Source organism: Lycorma delicatula, chromosome 7 (assembly GCF_047948215.1).
Source record: "Lycorma delicatula isolate Av1 chromosome 7, ASM4794821v1, whole genome shotgun sequence".
Taxonomy (NCBI): Eukaryota; Metazoa; Arthropoda; class Insecta; order Hemiptera; family Fulgoridae; genus Lycorma; species Lycorma delicatula.
Genome location: NC_134461.1, coordinates 115,051,725 through 115,076,419, shown reverse-complemented (window position 1 = coordinate 115,076,419; position 24,695 = coordinate 115,051,725). Strand labels below are relative to the sequence as shown.

Genomic DNA, 24,695 nt, shown 5'->3' with positions numbered 1-24,695 from the left:
GTTTATTTAAGATAATTAAATATTATATCTGATGGTGTAGTCAGTCCTCCATTTAAATCTTTATATTCATCATAAAATATATTTGTCACCGGATTGATCTGACAGCATGTGCAACCTTATGAATGACCTGGTAGCCATGAAAATGGCTGTTTGGGGCTCTGTAGTGGTAGCCTGAAAAGGACCACTTGTAAGTTTGATGAGGTAGCATTGAAAAGAGCTGTTGAGTCCAGTTGCAGGTCTCAGCCTAACAGGTAGTAGTCAGGGAGTTGCAGTTCATTCATTGGATTTGACTGAACTTCCCCTCAGCATCACTTGGGTCCTGACTATAGCATGGCAATGGTGACCCCTCCCCCAGAACACTGCAGTGTTGGTCGACTTCTTCGGCACACCCAAGGCCATTTTCACAGAGCGGCATTCATCCAACTCCATCTTCACAAGCTACATCTCCTGGTGTTAGCAAGCTTCGTGCTAGGCTGGCCTTGACACTGCACCAGCGGGAATGTGGCCCTCTCGCAGATGATCCTACTTTGAGCTGGCTCCTGCTGGTAGGCCACCGCCCAAAGCGCTTGAAGTCCAACAGGCTGGGGTGGAAATGTGGTGTCCACATCTAGCAGCTCCCTAGGTGGACCGGCTTGGCCTGTTGCTCCAGTAGGGGTGTAGGCAACTGCAGGAAGGTCCCACGTTGGACCGACCAGGGGACTTCTTAGTTCTTCTTCAAGCTTCTTATTTTCTTGGTGGTGGTCCAAGGGCGAATGCTTTCCCCTTTCTGAGTCACTGCTTATATAGCCACCATAAGTGGTGGGTTCTGTGTCACCGTGGTAGGGTGCTGTGCACTCAGCTAACTTGGTGATGGGAGCATGTGTGTAGGTGCTATGTGAACTCTGTAGCTCCCCCTGACATCTTACCTGCTAGTCTCCTGCCCACCAATATGAACCAAAGCATGTGGCAACAATACAGACGTACTGGGTATTTTTGTATGTATGTATTGGACATGTACATTGTCCAAAAAAAAAACTCTGGGGTTCATAGAAAAAATATAGTTTAATTTTACAGCACTCAATAATGTTTTAATTATTAAGACAACTAATTTTTAATTTACACATCCTCTGTCAGATAGTAGCTGCATTACAATTACACTTTTGCACAGGATAGGCTGTTATGAGTCTAGGCTTCATATCCACAGCATTACCAAATATGACAGTGTATGTACTAGTTCACAAAAAAAAAATCAATGACTGTCAAACAAAGAAATTATATGCGAGTCTACAATAGAAATTTTCTATTAAATAGAAGTGTTTTGAAAGAACACTCACCAGGGTAGGCCTAAAACAACTTAAAAAACACACAAAAAATTCAATCCAAAAATAAAATTAATTAACCATGTTGAATAAAAGAAAAAATTACAACTCTATAAAAAGCAGAAAAAGAAAGAATAAAGGGAATAGACCTACATCTTCATTTAAAAAATCAAATCAGTTTGTTGGAAAGAACTTTATGGTCTTATACTGGCGACCAGAACCAAGAAACCGAGGAAATCTAGGTACAAACCAATGGAAGTTACAAACTCAAGCAATATGATTCATGCTACCTCATCTGGGACAGTTGATGTGTCAGTATTGTGGAGCCAGGATGCTGGTGAGAAATGGGCTACTGGCCACCCCCAATTCAAGTCCAAGGCGGTCATACCAAACAGGATTCGCTTTGCTATGTGGAAAGCATGAACTGGGCACCAAGTTGGCCAAAAAGAGATCATTGTCCAGGAACTGACAAACTGCAAAATCACTACTGCAGCACTATCTGATCTATGTCTCACTAGATCTGCAACAATGCTTGTCTCATCAGCATCCGCCAATGATAACCAGATGATACTTTTCTACTTAGGCAGAACAAAACAAGAGGCTGGCATTGGATTCATAGTGGCCAAACCTGCGGTCCAGAGCACTAACGCATTTCAACCAATATCTGATCTTCTGGGAATTCCTACCAATACCCACGTGTTTGCCATCTATGCAGCAAATGAAACCATCCCACACTCAGCCAGCCAAGGGCAATTTTTACACTCAGCTCCAACATTCATTGGATTCCATCCCACAGACTGATGTGATCCTTCTGGCCAGCGACTTCAATGCCCATACAGGTGTTGATAGAAATAGTTGGGAATGAGCAATGAGTCACTTTGGACATGGAGTGATCAACGACAATGGACTGCGTCTCCTGTCCTTTGTCAACACCAGTAACCTAACTGCTGGAAACAGCCAGTTCCAGGATCCTCAGAAACATCAACTTACATAGCAAAATCCAGTTGCAACAAGTTTTCCAGGGCACAGAGGAATTCAATTGGGAGAGGATAGTTTTCTGACTTGATGTTTGCTGATGACAGTGGCACATTCACCAACATGCTGAGGCAACTGATATTCTCTATATCTCCCGCACTGCCCAATCTTATAGCCTAAAAATAAATGTGGATAAGACACATGTACTAACAACACAAGGCTCACGCGCCATCATCCAACTGGATGGTGTGCAAATTGAACAAGTGCCAGAATTCAAATATTTGAGCTCACTGGTCTAGGAGAAGAAAGTAGCTACTACAGCAAAAATCCACAGTCAAATTAGTCAAGCAACTGCCGCATTAGCTTCCCTAAAGTGGTGCTTGTGGAAACAAAGCAACATTTTGCTGAAGACCCAAGTTCATCTTTTCTGAACCCTGGTCCTGCTAATTTTATTGTATGGAGCAGAAACGTGGACACTACTTAAGACAGACCTGAGCAAACTTAAGTGTTCCAAATGCGACACCTATGCCAGATCATCAGAATCTCACTTCGCAATCACATCCGAAATGAGGATAGTTGCCATCGCTGCAAACAACAGCCAGTAATCAAGGGACAGATTCAAAAACAAAGACTGCGATGGTTTGCTCATGTCTGCAGAATGAGTGGAGACTGACTACCATACTCCTTTGGTATGAACGACCCACCCATTGGAGAGTCCAACGAACAGCTCCAAAGAAAACGTGGTTCAAGCAGATTAATGATGTTACAGAGTGGGCCATATTACTAGGACACATTTAAAATGCATTTATGGAGCATGTTGAAAAAACGTTTATTACCAACTATGTGGAATACATTGCCAAAGGATGTGAGTTTTGCACTGTGTTCAGTGTTTGGAAATTACATCCCTTATGGGCACCACCTTGATGAGAACATTCTTTAACCCTAAAAATCATGTTCACCATAATTTGCCATAAGGTTTCGGCAGGGATGGCTGCTATCTCCCTCTGTATGCTGTCCTTCAATTCATTGATGGCAGTGGGCATTGTGATGTAACCCCCACATGAAATAGTGCGGTGGAGTTAGATCAGAGGATCTGGATGGCCAATGGATATCACCAAATCTGGAGATGAGACGTCCTGGGAATGTCGTCGAGAAGTTGTCATTGACACTACTGCAGTATGAGTGGTGGCACCATCCTGCTGCATCCACATGTCCCTTAGATGAAGCCATCATCAGGATCATTCATTCAGGAATGAAAAATGTTCATAAAATTGTGTTGTACCGCTCAGCGGTGACAGTGTTGGTGTCATTATGGTTTATCTCAAAGAAACTAGAACCTATCACACAGGCATGACTCAGAGCACACCACTCAGTAACCTTGGCACTGTTGTTTCATGCAACAGTTGCAGATTTTGTCTAGCCCAAAATCGATAGTTTTGTATTGACATAACCACTGAGGTGGAAATAAGCTTCGTCAGGTCAGACATGATAAGGTATTGCACAAAGTCATCACCTTTGCTGATTGCCCGATCAAAGAATATGGTTCGTTGAGCCTTATCTTCATTAAACAATTTATGAACCACCTGTAACTTGTACGAATACATTTTTGTAAGTCCTTTTTAAGGATTCACCGCACACTGGTACATGAAATATGCTCTGGATGACAAAACTGCCAAGTTGACTTCTTTAATCTGTGGTCCATGGCACCGGACACACGTTCAATGTTTATTGTACTATGCAATGATCGAGGTCTCTCAGGGGACCGTTTTTTGTTCGCATTTGTGGTCACACAGAAGTTGTGAACAGCATGCTGTATGAGCTTTCAGAATGGTGCTACCCGTTTCTTAAATTGCTGTTTTAAATGCCATTGTGGTGTGATGGAGCTTTTCCAACTGAAGAACGCCTCCACAATGCACAAAATTTCAATGGCGGTCCACAACACAATGATTCCCTGCCACAATAAAAGAAACATGCATCAGTAACTCCCATTCTTACACTTCCTGTTAAGTTATATGAAAAACATGAGTGACTGTTACTGCTCGCAGTATTCAAAATATAAATATATCCCATCAATATCGCCCATCCTATATAAAAAACCACAGGTTAAACTTTAATGAAGCCACGACAACGATCATGGATATCATGCATGGAAGCATGTTGTTAGTGAAATCAGACAACTATTGGCACCCAAAGCAGTGTACAAGCTTAGGAATTGATCCAATCCAAATGTCAGCTAGGAATCAAAAGAAAAAAGAACAGAAATGTCCTATATCCTCTCTTAATGCTTATGAATAATCTTCCTCAAAATATCAGCCCATTCTCTTTTATTCTCTTTGAAAGTAATAATGCAGTTATTTCTGAAGTTATACGGAAAAGATCAGAAATTGCTAACTCCTAATTAACTTTTATAGTGGTAAGTAATTTTAGTACAGACTAAATGGAAAAATTAGAAAAAAATATTCAAAAAACTGAAAAAAAGGTTAAAATTTTTAACCATGGTATTAGTAAGCTTTGTAAGTCTGTTGATCTTTTTTCTCTTAAAATTGATTAATTTATTGTAAAGATAAATAAATTTCAGAATGAGTATTGCGAGATAAAAAGGTAAAACTAGAATGTGAAACACAGGTTCTGGAGCTCCAGCAATATAGCTGTTCAAATAATCTAGAAATTCATGGGATTCCATTATCTAAAAACGAACACATCTCATATATACTGAAGGATACTGCTAAATGTTTAAATATTTCCAGTGGCATTAATGGATCATTAACACTGCTAATAGAATAAGTCCTACTAAAAATAAGGGTAAACCTCCTATCATAGTTTTTTCTAGATTTACTAAAGAGCGATTGCCTATATTTAAATACAGAAAGAAAAAGGTAATTTCTTGATGACCAATATTAATAGAAATACTACTAAACAGTATAATTTTTTTTTTTAATCATTTAACTTGTTATTATAAAACTTTGCTGTAATGTAAGGTTTTTGCGAAAAATAATTTAAAATATTGCTGGGTTAATAGTGAAAGAATTTACATCAGAAGAGATGATAACGACAGAGTTTACAGAATATTTGATAGTGTTTAAAATACATTTGTTAATTCAAATTTTATTATTTCACTGGTTTACTTTTATGTTTTAATGTTCCATTAAATGCTAGATGTTGATAATTTTAACATTCAGACTATCCAGATTAAAGATAATTGCTCTTTCTTTAGGTTGGATGATATGAAATTTATTTGTTGTAATCTTAAAACGATAAATTGCCATTTAGAATAGTTACTTATTTTGTTAGAAGATATTAAATTTATTTTGACATTGTAATTTTTGATGAGACATGGATGAATCACTGCATTATCCAATTTTGAGTTATTGTGAATATATTTTTGATAAAAGTCAGAATAAATGCAAAGGTATGATTATATAAGTTATGCAAACATATTAGTTACGATTTACAATGTTTATTTTTTAATACGGATATTATTCAAAGTTGTAAGTATGTATTTATTAAGTTTAATTCTTGTGGTAATACCATAGGCTTTACAGTTACTTATAGATTTCCTAGCCTTGAACTAGAACTTTTTCTCATCTGTATTCCCATTTGAAATTTACTGTTTTTTTTTTTTTTTAAAGTACACATTCTTTGTACCAATAATTTAATGGAGAATGTTTTAAAAACTTTTAAATATTATGGCTGGTTTTGCTTATATATCCTTTATTAAGAGAACTACTGGGATCACTGAGTATAGAGTTATTGTATTGATCAGCCCAATAGTTGTCTCTAAAGCATAATGGCTATGTTTTAGAGACCACCACTGATTATTTTTCTAATGTAGGATCATTGGAGACTGTAAAAAAAATGCTGTTGCTGGATGTTATAATGGTGATAGTTTTATCTAAATAGGTAGAAATTGTTGTATTTATATTGATGAGATGAAACTGATGGCTGACATTGAAAATGAATGTTGGACTACTATAACTTAATGCTGCGATGTAGATGGGGGCATTGGATAATTTTCATAATGTTTTGGAGAAATATATTAAAAATGCATCTTTCATTAAACTTATAGTCATCATAATTTTATTGGATTAAAGTCATGGATGTCTAAATGTTTTTTAACATCTACTAGAAAAGAGAAAAAATATATAATAAAATTAAAGGACAACCTTTTAATATCTCCATAGTTTATGAATACAAAATCTACGTAAATACTTTGCACTCTGATTAGATTGTCCAAAAACAATAATTATTCTAAAAAAAATTTAAACGCTACAGGCAATAGTAATTTAATTTGGAATTTGATAAATGAAGTTACTAATTCCTCCTGTAAAATAAACAGTATATTTGAATTATATGTGAAGGGTGGAAAGAGCAGGTGATTCTTTTTGTAATGCAAATTTTTTCAATTTTTTTTTGTTAATGTTGGTAGATCATTAATAGTAATCTTTTTACAAATTGTGATGAAAGTAGACCCTTATGAGGCCTTATTTTTCTTCTTTTTTTTTCAGCCAGTTACATCTGATACGCTTTTTAAATTAATTAATGAATTAAAGAATAATAATACTTTTGTAATTCATGGGATATCTAATGACATCCTAAAAAGTGCTTAATTCTTTTATTTGTTTGCCTCTTGTTCATATTTTCAACTAATGTTTTGTGAAAAGCATTTTCTCTCAATTTTTTAAATAAGGAATGGTAATTCTATATTGATAAATGGTGACAAAAGGGACCAACTATGTATAGACCCATAGCTACAGAGACCTTGCCTTTGTCTAAAATTCTGAAAACTAATAATTTAAATTGGCTTCATTTTTTGAAAAATAAATATTTTTAATGTAAATCACTTTGAATTCAGATCAGTCATTGGAACTGATAATGCCTGTTTATTCTTACAAATCTGAATCTGGAAACACTGGATGATGGTTACCATGTCATTGGGTTTTTTTTGGATATAAAAAAGTTTTTGATTCTATCATTTACTTATTTTGAATAAAATGCATAATACTGGGATTAAGGGGAATGTTTTGAATTTATTGAAGTCATATTTAAATAAGAGATAATGTTGTAGATTAACAGATTATGTTTATGAAATTGGTTAATGATTGGTTGTGTAAAAGTTTTTGTGCATTATGCAATTATAGTAGTAGTTTTTTAACAGGTCAGCTTAATATGAAAATTTGTAATTGTAATATGTAACCTTTGTTGATTTTGTTAAGTAATTTCGGATAGATTTTGATTGCAATCTGAAGTTTAACATCCATATAAATAAGGTTAGGAGGCTCTTTTACAAATCTAGAATTCTTAAGCATATTTTGTCTTATACCCAGCTTAGAATGGTTTATTGTACATTTGTCCACCAGGCATTACTCTCATAAAACATTTTGGTTTGGGGGAATGCATTTGACTATGTACTCCAGCCACTGTTAACTCCTTAATAAAAATTTGTCTGGTTAAACCATACATTTTTCTTAGTAATTTGCTTTATTTTTTGTTTAACGTTGATAATCTTGAGATTTATAGCTAAAAAATGTATTATTATTATTTGTTTATAATATCAACATTTATTTAAATTCTATTGCAATCATTCCTATATAATTAAACATTCTTTGATGAGTAATAATTGTATACCTCTTGCCAAAAGAATTCTCTTTAGAAGCCTATATAATGCAGCTAGTCAATTATTGTTAATGCTTGATATTGATTTGGGAAATTTTGTTTCTATTAATTCCTTAAAAAGATATTTGAAGCATTTTTCTGTAAATGATGACTGTGATTTTAACCAAGTATATTAATTAATTTAATTTACGTATTTTTGTTTTTATTCATTGATGAGAGATATTTTATTATTATCATTTATTATACGGTATATGTATTGTATATGATACATTACATTGTGTGTGCATTTTATTTATTATATTTTGTTTCCTATAAATTATTTCCTTTTTAGTTTGAATGTTATTTAAAGGAATATTGTTTTAGATGTAAATTATGATTTTGAAAAGATTTTTTGTTTGTTCACTCTAAGTTTATTATTACTCTTGTTCTTAGCTCAAGTATTTACTTGAGAGCAGGGTTGATGTATTATTATTAGAAATTATTAATTGTGTCTCTTAAAGTGAGTTTTAAAAAATAAAAATTTATGAGATGATGTATATATGTAAAACTGACCAATATTTCTTTAATATACCCCACAAACATATCATATTATGATTTTTCAATAAGAAATTTTAATAAGTAATGATTTTTAAACACAAATATAGCCTCAAATGAAAATTAATTTATTTTAACTACAAATTCTAGAAACATTAATTTTTATATCAATTTACATTACATCATACTGAAAAATGTATTAAATTAAATAATTTTTAATATTTTCAAAAGTATATTATTCAGATATATCATTTTCCACCAAAAATAATTTGCACTGCTAATATATTATTTAACAGTTAATTAATTTCAGTTCTTATAGATGTATTAAAACAAAAACAAGTTTTTCATGAAATGCTAATTTAGAAAAAAAACAATGAAAATACAGACAAAAATTACTAATACATGGAAAAATTACACAGAATAATTCATAAAACAATTTATATTGTTAATGAACATTATGGTATAGAATTTCAAACCTAAAAATCAACATTTATTAGTACACAGAAGACTCAATTACTTATCCCCTTTTCACTTATCTGTGAACAAAACTTCTATAAGAAAAAAAAAACATGAACAAATCATATCTTGTTTGATTTATATCAAGTAAGGTTTATTGTAGTAAGAATGCCATAAATTAGCAGTTTGTATTTTGAAAATACCTTTCTGAAACAAAATTATAAAGATAATCCTGCTTAATAATAGTATTTGAGGGTTTTAAAAATTCATCTTCAGTTATTACAATATTACTGATGGTGCACTGTTTTACATATATAAAACCTTCTTCTGTCAAGCATATATGAATTTTATGTGATACAATAATGATGACAGGTATTTCACACTCAACAACATCAGTCATACTAACTTGCTAGTTTAAAATCCCTCACATGTATTTTGGTAATTCTATATTATTTTCTAAATTTGATGTTTTTTATGTTAATTTCAAAGTAAACGTTCTATATGTTTAATACTTGTTTTGTATATGTGGTGTCAAATGGTATCAATTTAAGATTACGTTTGCTTAAGTGTAACATTGTGTGCTTAACATCTGTGCTGTTCATTTTATTCTCTATCATTTTAATTGATTTATATTTCTGAATACTGAGTGACGAATATGCTGGTCCTTTCCGGCTGATAGATGATTGTTTAAAGATCTCAGTGTGAGTATGGAGTACTCTCATTCAAATGAATTAGACAGAATTCTATATGACTGATGAGAAGGATAAGCTACCAAAAAATAGCAAATAATGAGCGAAGGGTTTTATTTTAAATCAGATTCAAATAATGAAGTATGAAATAAAATTATTTTGGCTGATTTGTTAACATTTTTGTAAGTGATACTGTAGTGAAGTAAGTGGTGCAATTACGTAAGAGAATAGTATGAATTAAAATCACCTGAATGATAATAAATATTGATGAAGGTGAAAGTGTTCCAGTTATTTAGTTACATGATTGCGAAAGTCAAAAAGCCTAGATTTCAAAAAAGGGCCCTATTATTTTAGAAACTTTTTTTATGATGGTTTTCATGAAAATATCTGTGAAATGATGGAAAAATATGCTCACCACGTTCTCGTTACTATTAAAAAACAAAGACATTCTGAAATAAATAAGTGGAAAGATCTTTCAATAAGTGAATTAAAGAGTAGTTTAGGCTTCATTTTGTATAAGGAGATTATAGTGTTGCCTCAGCTCCAAGATTACTGGAAAACAGATCCACTATTCAGGACAGAGTTTACAGACTATATGAGTAAAGACTGTTTTCTTTAAAGAAAACAAAACTTAACCAAATGGATGATTTTATAAAATACAGTAGACAATCTATTACTGTTGGGATCAGGGCTAGGTCAGATAACAAAAAAGGTAGGATAATATGAGGAACAAAAAACTTTATTAAAACACAAAAAAAATTGTTTACACAATAACTAATATAAACTTTGAAAAAATGTATTACATACAAAAACGTTTTTAAGAAAAGTAAAAAACTTTTTGTGCAAATAGATAAAAATTAAAAAGAAATACAGAACAACACTTGTCAATTGAATTATAAAAACATCTGTGATATTTCTTTGTTTCCATTTTGATGTGCTTTGGCCACTATGTCTCCATTTTTCTGTCTACAAAACATTCATTGGTGCTCATTCACGTTCATTCTGCTCCATTACAGATGCGATAATTTGATTGTCATTAAAGTATTAATTGATTCTGCATCATAGTCACCTCCAGCCAGCTTTTCTTCTGCATCTTTGATCTCTGTATCATATTCCAGTTTGTTTGGATTGTCTAAAATTGTAGCCAAGTCATTATTAGTGTCAGATGGGTTTTCGATAGATTCAGACAATGAATTGTTGTCTTCATTTGTATTTTCAGTTTTCATGCTTGGCCAAACTCTTTTCCATGATTTTTCAAGAGTTTCTCCTTTCATTACTTCCCATACTTAAGGAATTGTATAAATTGTATCTTTAATACTCAAAAGTTTTCATAGCCTGGAAATTATTGCAACTTTTTTCTGTTTTTCTAAAATTGCTTCAACATATTTACCTCATATATTATTTTCCTTAATCACTCAATGACACCTTGATCCATAGGTTGTATGAGTGATGTTATATGAGGAGGCAAAAACAGTGCTTTAATTTTCCTTTTTTCAGTTCCTTTTCTCCTGGATGGATACATGATTGTCTACAAGACGAGATGTATAGGAAGATTTTCTGATTTTAAAGTTTTTCAACTCCAGGGACGAAGCAGTCATGAAACTATGTCTAAAAAGATACTTTCCATCTATGCAAACTTCTGTTTATGGTAATAAACAAGTAAATAACAGGTAATAAAATGTTTAAATTTTTTAATGCTCTTGGCTTCTTATATTTGCCAATTACAAATAGTGTTAATTTACGGGTTCCATTTACATAACTACAAGGTTCATCTTGTCTTTCGTCAACTTTTCTCTGGGTACATTAGCAGTCTTGAAAACTAGTCTTTTGCAGAAGCATTTTGAAATTTAAACCAGTCTCATCAATGTTATAGAATTCATCTGGTGTCAATTTATGTTCCTTTAACAAGTTCTCAAATTTCATACGAAACTGTTCATCAGCTTCCTCTACTAATTTTTTAAACATAACAATTGCTTTTTCTTTAACTATTGGGCCAGATAAAGGAGTCATTTTTTGCCTTAGTAAACAGACCTATACCCACAGAGCACTGTCTTAACAGTTCGGATTTTGGTTTTAATAGCATTTTTCGGTCTTTTAAAACCTTTCCCCTTCCACTGTCATTGTACTACAATTAATATTCTTCCTATTTCTGCTCCAGTCTTTAACTGTCGTAAAACCTACTCCTAATTCTGAAGATAATTTTTAAACAGACTCACTTTTATCAAATCTTTGGAGCATTACCGTTTTTGATATAATAAGCACAGAACATATTTTTGCTTCCCTTTTGAGAATACGCTTTATTTTTAAAAAAAACAAAAATAAACATATTAATTTAATATAATAATATTCTACATGTTTTTTAGAGAACTGAGTGGCCCACGACTGGTACGTTGCTATGGAACTCTGTATTCACAAGCACGAGTTGATGCATTAGATTCTCTGGATACATTGCCTCAACTTCACGATGCTGTAGAACTAAAATCTAAGATACTTTTTTCAGTGGTTGTTGTCAGTATACTTTTTATTTCATAAACTATCAGTTCTAATATTAAATTGTATTTCCAAAATAATCTATTTATTATTTTAAGATAAATTAATTGCTGAATCAGTTGGGTTTAATATGTAATACTTGTATAAACAAATCTCTGAACTTTTACAGTGAGATTGAACTCTTTTTTGAAATTTTTGTAACTTTAAAAGTCAAATGCAGCAAGCGCTGATTCAAAACAGAAGATCATACCAAATAACAAGCAATAATTACAAATTTCTTTTTAAGAATAATTGATAATTTTTATTCAGTTCATACATTAATTTTAGAAGAGAAAGAACCTGACAGAGATGAGCAAAATGAGGTTACATTATCACAAATAAACATACTTTTTTCTTAAATGTATCTTTAAATGCACTTCTCTCATAAAAAAGCATTGTTGAACATCTTTACTGATTAGTAAAAATTTGGAAGTCAATCTGCACAGTTCACAGAATGTATTCTAAAAAATATAACCAAAAATGTATTTGAATTCTAATCTTTTTATTGACATGAGTATTTATTCATTTAAAAGAAAACAAGCTCACATCCCAATTACATCTAATGAAAAACAAATTTTTTGCATTTGAAAAATTCCACGACTAATTAGCAGATCATTAAAAAATCTATCAAAATAAAAAAAAAGATACCACTCCACCACACAGATTAGCTAATATTAAAACAAATATTTTCATAACAATAATCAAGGTTATATGAAAGATATACCTACATGAAATCAAATATTTACGTTATGGAAAATTAGGATTGTAATTATGAAATTTTACTCTCCTTTTTATTGATGTTTTTGCAGTATTGATGGTTAAATAGGATAGCATCAATTTTTTTAATTGATTTTTTGATAAATTTTTAATCATTTTTTAAAAATAAGTTTGCTCTCAAATTTTATTAGACAACATGGAAGCACAATTTTTTCTGTACAAGTAATATATATTCAGATAACTTATAAAAAGAAGTGTGATAGTATTAATACAAACCTGACTATTCCTCATTTTTTAAATATACAGAACTTTCTTACATATTTATCTATACATTATGTACATGTACTAGATGAATGTAACAATATACTTTTCTACGGAAGATATGTTAACTTTACTTAACAACTAGAGCAAGGATAAGCATACATTACCGTAACCAATAACTAGAATTAAAGTTTAAGGTGAAAATGTTCTGATCCTCTGCAAAAAGATTCTAATTCTCAGGGGATAAAAAGATGCCCCTGTTAGATTTTCCATAAACCAGTGATAGATTAATTTTGAAGCTAAAAAAAGAATAATATTGTATCGCCATGCTAAAAGAAATTGGTCTAGATATGAGGCTTTATTAAACAAATAAATCATATTTAGTGTATTTTATTCATTAAATTTTACAAACGTCAATTTTTATTTTTGCCAATAGTTTTAAATTACATCATAATGTAGAGTTTTATTTTTTCTGCACATCAATGAAAAGTTACTTAACATATTTATTTTGATTTAGCTGGCTTTCCGATCAGCACAGGCTTTATTAAATAATAAAAGAGAGCAGGTATGTCGTTTACTGCTGTCAGCTACACCTCCTGGTCCAGCGCATGCTGAGTTAGTCAGCAATTGCAACATTTTTACACAGGACGTTGATACATTTGATCTTAGTCATACCATTGAGGTAACATATACATATTTTTATGTATGATTCTTGACATTTAATTAGCATTAAACTGAATATAATAATTAGTCAATAATTAGAAGAAAAGTGACAAGTTACCATGTAAAGAGGAATTAACACTCCTCTGGTAACAATTTATTTTGTAACTTACATTGTGTGAAAGCTTAATTCATAAAAATAACTTGAAAATTAAACAAAGAGGAAGTGACTAGGTACAAAAATTAAAATAACAGGAACAAGTTATTTTTAACTTCTATAAGAAAAATAGCATCTACTCAATTCCAAAATGGTTATCTTATTAAACAACAGTCCAAAGAGAAAAGGGTGTAGGTGTTGCATATTATATTAAATAACTTAAAGAAGAAAAGTCAACAGTACTTGAAAACATTTGTTAAAAACACGATAAAGTATAAAGCCAATTATTTAAATAATAAAATACTAAATATGCAAACTAAGAAGCTCCTATTCAGTATTATATAATAAATTAAGCATTTCATAACTCTACCTTTCTGGAAAGAATATTGCTCTATTTATAGTAAGAGATATGTTACTATGAAATAAGAATAAACTACTGAGTTTCTTCCATTGGCTAGAACTCAGTTTTTCAATCTAACACGATTATGTCTTGATCCAGACAAAGAGTACAAAAATGGTAGCTTCAATTATTTTATTACTGAAATATTCTCCATAATTTTATTGTGTATTATCTTTTACTAATTATTATTAATCCATGTTTGTTTTAGTTACTTATTTTACTTACTGTATTTTTTTGTTTAATCTTTAGGCTTATCGATTGCTTACCACCATCATTTTGTCTAATCATTATGCTTGGTTAATTATGTGGATAAATATCTTGGTAATGGATAATTTTACTTACAGGCCTGTAACAATTTTTAGGATAGATCTTTTCTTATGAAGAACACAAAAGTGCTCTATTCCCATCAAACAACTTGAAACTACACAATTGATAAATGCTTATACAATTATAAATAAATGTTTTATAAAGAAACAATGAAATATTTTTTATTCTCTTTGCTATTAATGATAAAATATACATTAAAATAATGGATAGTTATTATGAATGTAACATTTCTTTTTATCTTCATTGTAAAAGATAAAGATCTTTTCAAAACTATACTATGCTTCCTTCCTTTGTTATTCAGATTTATTACCCATTTCTGAAATGGATAGCATTTATGTACATATTTTTAATGTTTTGCAAATTGTATCTAAAATAAAATTTATTATTATTACATCCAACAAAAGATTGGTATATACATTTGACAACAAAAATACAATTTAATTTGTAGTTAAAGATTTTAATTTATTTGTAGCAGAAATTTTACAACTCCATAAAACTAGCATATTATTAATTGTGGATAAAATGTTACAGGAAGTAACATCTCAGTTGTGGGCAACATTATATGATTACCCTTGTTTAAAAACATGCAATGGTTTGATGCAATACATCAGAGACTCAGTGTGATTAGCTTGGGCACTTGTTAACCAGGTAAAGTATTAATGCTTTTTTTTTTTAACAGTAAAAAGGGAATTATGTTTAATAGAGTCAATGGTAAGTGAGCACAGTGTTGTAACACTGAATTGTAATAAGAACCTATTATTCATGTCTGCAGATTAACATTACTTTCATGCTTATTCATTCATTTAATTAAAACTCCACAAAGAGCATTTCACCAATCTTTATAATGACATTTAATATATAATGATTAAGTCAGTCTTAAGTCCCATCTCTGTAGATGATTGTCCCATCTCATGACAGGTGATTGTCAATTTGTAACACCAAGTTAATTCATAGTTCTAGATAAAAATAATAGTAATTTCTTTCAAGACAATTTATCCAGTGATCACTGTTCATCACTTACATTAGATGTTAGTGACAGATATTTACAAAATGAGATGAAAACAAGATGTTAGAGTGCAGTACTAAAAATATTTCTATTAAGGTAGATTTAAACATACAGTACTGTGTGCTTACTGTACTGCTATTGTAGCTAAAGTGCCTATGATAACTTCAATTTAAATATCAATATAATCACTAATCACTGTTATAATCACTAATATAATCACTGTTATAGACAGATTTGATTTTCTAATAGGGCACTAGGATCAAATAGCTTTCATTGGCAATTATGGATCAAGCAGAGAAAGACCTAATCATTACTTGCAGCTTATGTATACTTACAAAAGAAAAAGAAATTTGTTGGATCCTTAACTTATGCCGAGCTAATAAAGAAAGCCCAATGGGCTGGTCTAGTGGTAAACTCATCGTAAATCAGCTGATTTTGAAGTCGAGAGTTCTAAGGTTCAAATCCTAGTAAAGGCAGTTACTTTTATGTGGATTTGAATACTAGATCATGGATATCCCATGATCTAATATTATTTGATAGTTGGGTTTCAAGTAACCATACAGCTCAGGAATAGTCGACCTGATACGATACAAGACTACACTTCATTTACATTCATATACATATCATCTCACTCGTCCTCTGAAGTAATACCTTACAGTGGTTCTGCAGGCTAAACAGAAAAAGAAAGAAAAGGCTAATAAAGAAGAAGGAGGATTTTGAACTATTTTTAATAAATTTAATGATTTTCCATCATACTTTAGCAAACTTAAATAGTAAAGAAGGAAAACTGAGTAATAGATATTTATTGGTATTCTTGAATAAAGAGTGAATCTGAAAACTAATTGCCATCAGCAGTTAACTTTCATTCTGAACCACCAGAATCTGAGCTAATCATAAGACTAACAAATGGTCTAGATTAGTTTTAAGGTATAGCGGTCTGTAGCAGTTAGATTACACCACTACTATGTGTGTACCATTCTAGTATATTCATTATGTCAACAAATATTAAAGGGGTAGACAAAGATGGCAGTCTGCATAGTCAAAGCACTACAGATTAAACAGAAAAGTGTATGCAATTCAAGTGAGGTAGACCATGTTGCAATCAAAATAATCATGACATGGTAGCAGTACAGTAGATGCACTAGTACCGTTAATGTAAATGCATTTTTATTAATTTGCTGAAAAAATAAGTAAAAATATATATAACTTCATTAAGCAAATAATACTTGATGTTTTGAATAATGATGATGAATTTTAGTAACCCTTATTTAGTTTAAATTATTAAATAGTAAAAACAAAAGAATGATACTTCAAAACAGTGTCACACTTGTGACTTAAGAATATCTGATCGCCTGGCCTTGAGAAGCACAAAACAGATGATGAGCTTTAGTAAACTGGCTTATGATGATATTTTTGTGAATATGTTGGTCGTACTACAAAGAATATTTTGATGGGATGGGGAACCATTACAGGCTGATCTGTCATTATTTCATGAATACATAAAGCTTTTTTGTGGAGGTGTATTATACACACAGATTTTTTTCAAGAGTGTAATAAATCTTTCAAGAAATTTTGTGACAATAATTTAGGTGCATGTCATGCACCTTGTGCATGACATCATCAAATAGTTTCATAAAGCTGAACTGGAAAAGTTTTCAATAGGAAAATAAATCAATGACCAGATCAGTGTAACCAGTATTTCTGAAAGATATTACTGAACATCTACTAAGATTACTGCAAAATATAGCATTAAAATGAAATCACTTTAATGATTTATTAAAGTGATTTAATAAATCATTGTGTATAATATATTTTTAAGGAATGACCAAAATTTTGCATTTTTAATTTACAAAACAAGAGTTATACAAGAATTAAATTCATTACAAACTGCAAAAAATAAATATGCTATTGCAATTGGTTTATATGATTTATTCTGAATGTTTCCACTTTCATGATCTGTCTTTTATTAAAATTCATAATTTCCTTCCACATAATCTCTTAATAAATGCACCATGGTCTCAAGAAAACCCAGCTGAGCTGCCCCAACTTAAGGGAAAAATAGAAATGTAGTGTTTGATTTTATTATCAAAAACATCAGCCCTCTTTTCTTTGGCATTACTGTAACTTCTGCTAGTTATCATAATAGTTGTCATAATACTTTACAACACTAGTTCACTTTTGAATGAATTAAAAAAATTAGGGTGTACTACCTCTCATGAAACAATGACATTGAGAATTTTTTGATCTCACAACACCTCAAAGAATTTTTCCTCACTTCTCACTTTCTAATATGGCTTCCACTAATTTTTATTTATCGAATTTCCTGAAAGAAAGACTCTTAAAAGCAATCCTTGTATTACTGATTATCTAAAGTATAGCATTGACAAAGCAATGAAGAAAATCATTCATAAAATACTTTCTTAGGCATCTTGAAACGTGAATCAATGATGGAACTAAGATATTCGTGTAAAATGTTGATACCTGCAGTAACTTGATAAGAAAAATTGTTTCAGAGATAAACTAAGTTAGAACTTGAAATAATTTTGATTTCCTAGATGATTAATTTGATATGTAGATTTAACTTCATTTTGAATTTTGATAGTATATAACATTAATCAAATAAATGATTAATCCATAAATAATAGCACTTTACGTTTTTCCTACTATCTTAAAATTTTAAAAATAAATGGCCATGTTGCTCAAGAAAAGTAAATAAAAATATTATATTCCTGCAATAAAAAAAACCTTGCGAGTTGCTTACTCATTAGATAATTACTAACATGGCTCTATTATCATAAAAATCATCAGCCTGATTTGATTTCCCTTAATTGAAAATTGTAGGATATAATTTTCAGTCACTGAACAAATAGATTAATATGTGATACAGCACAACTATTTGTATAGCTGCAATGGTTGTTAAAAACATTTATCATGAGTCACAAGTCATTCCTGAAAAAGAGTACAGCCATATTCAAAAACAACAAGCACCTTATGGCAGGCGTGCTAAATTAATTGTGGGTAGTGATTCCCGTTCTCCAGAAAAATATGCCATTTAACTTTACTGAACAGGTAAAATATCCACCAAACTTGCCATGCAGTTGTAATTTAATGAATTATTTACATACTTTTCGTATTCCACCTAGTTTTCAAACTTATAAGTCAAAAGTATGATTAAACTTTGTTCTCTTTATCCTGATGGTTTGACAACATCTGGAACATTTCTGAGAATAATATCCTGGAAGTTGAAGAATGAGAATTAAGGATAAAATATGAATTACCAAAGCGACATTATATATGGTTAAATATTTATTAATAAGAGATGATGGTTGTAAAATAATTCACTTAACATTTGTTGAAAACAAAGGTAATATTTTATTTACCTCTTCATAACTTAACTTTCTATTACTTGGTCACTGGTCTCTTAATTGTTTAGATTACTTTCTTTTTAATGGCCATGTTCACTTTACTGTCTGTAGCAAAATAATGATGTAAAACAACACTGTAACTAATAATTAATAATCTATACTGCTAATATTAATTGCTGTGAACAGAGGCATTCTGCAAAACATTTTAATTTAGCTAGCTCTACATATGAACCATATAATCCAGCTCAATGTGTGCATCCAACCCATATATACTAAGCAGTGGTCAGAGAAATATTCAAATATAAATATTATAAACTATTTTCTATAATCTCTAATGTTAAACAACATTGAGTAAATATTTCCTACGTACTATTAGCAGATAATAAAGGCTAATGGTCATAGCAGTTGATCAACTAAAATGTAAAAAAGGTAAATCTAGACTTTTGAAATGTGTTACTGCTACACTGAAAATTTGAGATGATGAATGCTGGCTTGTTAACTAACAATTAAATTTTATAATTTGTGGATAATGTATAGTTCACATAATATTTAGTTGTTTTCCATAAGTGTGGATTAAATAAAAAAACTGAGTCTTTGATTTTAGCGATACAATTCTTAAAAACTTTCTCTTGCTCTTTTTATTTCATGTAGCCAGAATGTACCATGAAGTTTCCCCAGGACTTTCATAACCTATTCTATTCATGAAAATAATGGAAAAAGTTTGTACAAACATATGTCCTCAAATGCTTCGTTTACAAGTTACAGCTAATGAAAAATTTCACTTGCCCTAATGAAATGAGGTCATGCTGAAATTTTTAGGACATTAATTAAGAGGCAGGATTAATGATTTCTTCTTTTTTTTTTGACTTTACGAACCGAATAAAATAAATCCCAGAACCGTACCTGTAGTAGTTTTTGAGAAATCTGGGGTCAAACTAATAAACTGGTGTAAAAAAACCCTGTTTTTTATGTTTGACATACAATAACTTGTTAAATTGGTAATAAACACATAAAACTTTTTAAAAAACCTTATTGAGAATTTAATTCTCAACAAAAGGGTTTAAGATAAGTTGAATAAAACAAAGAAAAGTAAGAAAAATTTGAATTTTATTTAGAAACTGTATATTAGACCAAAGTGCAATATATGTACCAGACTTTATAATAAATGTTCAAAAGTGAGCCCGCCATTTTCAACATATTTCTTGGCACGCTTCTGTACTGCTTTTTTTTTTCTTCAGGACTATACTTCAGTTGCTCAGCCACATTCATAATGCGAACAAGAATGTATTTTTGTTTTATATACAATATTTATCATCCATCTTCAGACTTACAAACCTAAAGGTGTTAGATCAGGCGATCTTGGTGGACAGGAATGTGGTTTCCACGACCAATCCATTTCTCAGGGAAATGATGATTTAAGTGAGTGTAAACGGCACAAGAGAAGTGGGGAGGCGCACCATGCTAGAAGTATACTAGAAGATATACGATATACGAGATGCTAGAAGTATACTTTATGTTTCAGTGCTAGAGTTATATCTTCAAGCACCTGTAGCAATTCTTCTTGAAGAAAGTACAAATAGACCTCAGCATTTAAGTGGCCAGATAATATGAACTGATTTCGTTACTAATTGTCAGCTAATTTTGAAGTCGACAGTTCTAAGGTTAAAATCTTAGTAAAGACTTACTAAAGCCTTTTAAGACTTTTACTAGGCTTTAGTAAAGCTTAGTAAAAACTTTTATATGGATTTGAATACTAGATAGTGAATACCGGTGTTCTTTGGTGGTTGGGTTTCAATTAACCACACATCTCATCTCAGGAATGGTCGACCTGGGACTGTACTAGACTACACTTCATTTACATTCATACATATCATCCTCTGAAGTAATACCTTACGTTGGTTCCGTATGCTAAACAGAAAAAAGGGAGAGATATTATGAACGGCCCAAACAGCTTATTGTGAATAAAGTCGCAACATATTGACGCAAAATCAGTGTTGAAAACTGACTTCCACTGTTTCATGAAGATTTACTTCTGCCCACGTATGCTCATTGCGTTAAGTTGTTGAGCCATCTCGAGTGAAATTTGCCTTGTTTTAAACAAAACATATTTGTAGAGTTGTCGATTGTATTTCACCATTCATAGAACTCCAATCAAAGTGGACCGTCTTCGGGGTGTAGATGTTGGAACTGGTTGTTTACGGTAAGGATAAAACTTGTTTTGTTTAAGTATCCTTCAAACCATCAAATGTAAAACTCTGATCCGCTTAGAAAAACGGGTACTGCACTGAATAGCATCAATAATAATTTCATCATTAACAGTATCGTGTTGATCACATCTTTCAAAGCTGGTACGAATACTAGGTAGTGAACCTGATTCCCGAAGATTTTGAAAAGTCACAGTAATTGTTTTGGGATCTGGAATCCTGCGAATCGGAAAATGTACTTCATATTCTACTGCAGTAGCTGTAGCAAAACCATTGCACACATCCGAAATGAATACCATATCAGCGTACTTATTTACCTTTGTTATAAATAAGTACGGGGCATAACTTCAATAGCAAACCGATCACGTTCTAACTAAAATTCACTGATAAATTTCGCTAATAACAGCACAGTTATACACGATATATTTAATGATTTAAACACTAATACATACAGTGTTACATCAGCTGTTGTTATTTTATTACAAACTTTGAAATAATAATTTCTCAGATAATTTATTGTATTTTGTCATTAATAAAAAAAATGATTACCTAAATAATTTATTTTAATTTTATAATGGTGTAATTTCCAGTTCTTATTTCTATTTTTTAACAATAAATTTTGTTTTTACAATTTTTTTTCCTATCACCAAAAAAGAACTTTGTTTTTGTTTACGTTATATAAATACTTTTCTGATAAATGTTGTAATGTGCTGTTTCTAAATAAAATTTGAATTTTCTTATTTTTCCTTGTTTTATTCAACTTATACATTAGTTTATTCAGAATCAAATTCTCAACAAGTTTTTTAAAATTTTTATGTTTATTACCTACGTCAAACATAAAAAACAGGGATTTTTACAATTTATCAGTTTCACTCTAAATTTCTCAAAAATTACTGCAGTTATGGGACCTATTTTATTCGGTTCTTCGAGTAAAAAAAATAATAAATCGCCAATTCTGTCCCGTAATTAATGTACTAAAATTTTCAGCATGACCTCATTTCATCAGGGCAGCTGAAATCTGAGCGAAATTTTTCATTAGCCGTAACTTGCAAACAAAGCTTTTTAGGACATATGTTTATATGAAATTTTTCCATTATTTTCACGAGTAGAATAGTTTATGAAAATCTCAGGAGAACTTTGTGATTCACTTTGTAGAATAAAAACATATCTCACAATTTTATCTGCTATACAAAATATAGAACTTAAAATTAAATTTAAGAGAATCCTCTAACAATTTTACGTCTAATGTAGATCCTTGTATAAGCATTTTAAATGGAATTTTGACATAGCCACAATTTACGATTTACAATTTTGCGTGTATAACCTTGAATATATTACTGATTTGTCTTCAACAAGCTAAACTATATAGCACTAATCTTTGCTCCAACAGCAAATCAAAATTCATAATACTTAGATACTGAGCCAACTCTTTTGAAATATTTCTGCAATTTTCCCAATCTTATTTAAATAATTTTCAGAATAATTTCCTTAGCACATTTCAAATACTTTCAGTTATTTAGAATGAAAACACCAGTAATCTATACTTGTTCTTAAAAGCATTAAAGAAATTTAACTAAACAAATACATTTATATAGGACAGTCCCAGAACAATACAAGAATTGAAAAATTCTGTGTACAATAAGAAGCACATGAAGCTTCTTTTATAACATTTTCATGAAAACTTATTTGAAATCCCATTCATGCAATAATAATTATTTACTGCATTTTTTTAAAAGTATACTTTCTTGTTTAATCTATTACTAGATGGAATCAATAGAAATTACTCAAATGTATATGTAAAATAAACTTTTGCTGATTCAAGATATTTCAGTGTGGTAAATTTGGGGTAGTACAAAACATGATACTCACCAGATTGGTCTAGTGGTGAATGCGTCTTCCCAAATCAGCTGATTTGGAAGTCGAGAGTTCCAGTGTTCAAGTACTAGTTAAGACAGTTACTTTCATACGAATTTGAATACTAGATCATGGATGCAAGTGTTCTTTGGTGGTTGAATTTCAATTAACCACACGTCTCATGAATGGTCGAACTGAGACTGTACAAGACTACACTCATACATATCATCCTCATTCATTCTCTGAAGTAATACCTGAATGGTAATTCTCAGAGGCTAAACAGGAAAAAGAAAGTACAAAACATGATAATGATATTATATAAAGACCCTTGTTATATTGTACATTTTGTATTACGATGTTCTGCAGCTATCCTCAGGAAATAGTTTCAGAGAAGAAAGGTTAAGTAAATATTCAAGCAATAAGGTGAGATCAAGTGGGTAGTGATTATAAAATTATAAAGATTAACAGCGACTTCTATTTTTTGTTTCTAATTAATATTATAAAAGCTTAATTAATAAAAACACTTATTTTTGTATCACTACCTTTGTTGTTATGAACTGGTGCATTCTCAATGTTCCAGAACATTGTTCAACAACAGAGAAAAACATTCTCCATTCATCAAGAAAAAGGTAGTGTTATAACAATCAGTGTTTTTGTCCCTCTAAGATTTTTAATGTATAGTTCAAGAATGAATATAAATGCTACAGAATAAAGTAATTCACAAACATTTTCAAAGTTTTGATTAAAATTTTTAATTCGTAATTCAGAATAAAAAGAAGTAATTTATTATGGAAGTGAGCAGTTAGCTATATTCAGTGCAGGATTGTAACATCATTAACTGAATAACAACTAATACTTGTATCTGATAAAATGCTGTATTCTAGCATCTCAGATCTATCTCTACTCTTAAAAAGTGTGCATCAGATACAAAAGAAATAAATCTGAATATTCAGCAATTGTTTTTCCTACTTTATGCTCCTAAAATACAAGCAGAAAAGAAACAAATTTATTGGCTAATTTGCAAAGCATTTCATCCATGAGGCTATCTGAGGACCCCTAAAGAAACTAACTTACTTGCCTAGCTTTGTACCTCTAGTGAGTGCCAGCATTTTCCACCAAAGCTAGAAACATCTACATGTCTGGAAATATTAACTTTGGAGAAATGAAAACATTTCCTCTCTAGGACCTTGCATTCAAAGAGGATTTAATAGCAATATAAATTATTATATTATCTTTGTTGGACTTATATATATATATTTTAGATTCCTTCAGAGTAGTTTGTTTTCAGTAATAAGGAATTAGATTTTCCTCAAGCTACCTCCTACTTTAAAATGAGAATTATTAAAATGAGTTTATTACAAATGTAAATTAGCTCATTCCAATTCTTTGAGTTGTTTACATCAATTATTAATACGCTCGTTATAGGCTCAATTGAGGAGTCTGGTAGTTGAATTTGAATTAATACCGCAAATAAGTTTGAGGCTTACAATTAAGCCAGTGAAGAATTAATTAATATGAGCTTGAGCATTCCAAATGATACTTGATTATCAGCAATCATTAGTGAATATCTGGTCTTTTTGAATTATTTTATCCAGGTGGGTTACAGGGGAATTTCCTATCCAAGTTAATCCCAAGATATGTAATTTTATT

General features: G+C 30.9%; 1 pseudogene; it reads right to left on the bottom strand.

Moving 5' to 3' along the window:
• Positions 1–24,695, bottom strand: part of LOC142327717 (charged multivesicular body protein 3-like) — a 94,667-nt pseudogene that overhangs the window by 18,994 nt on the left and 50,978 nt on the right.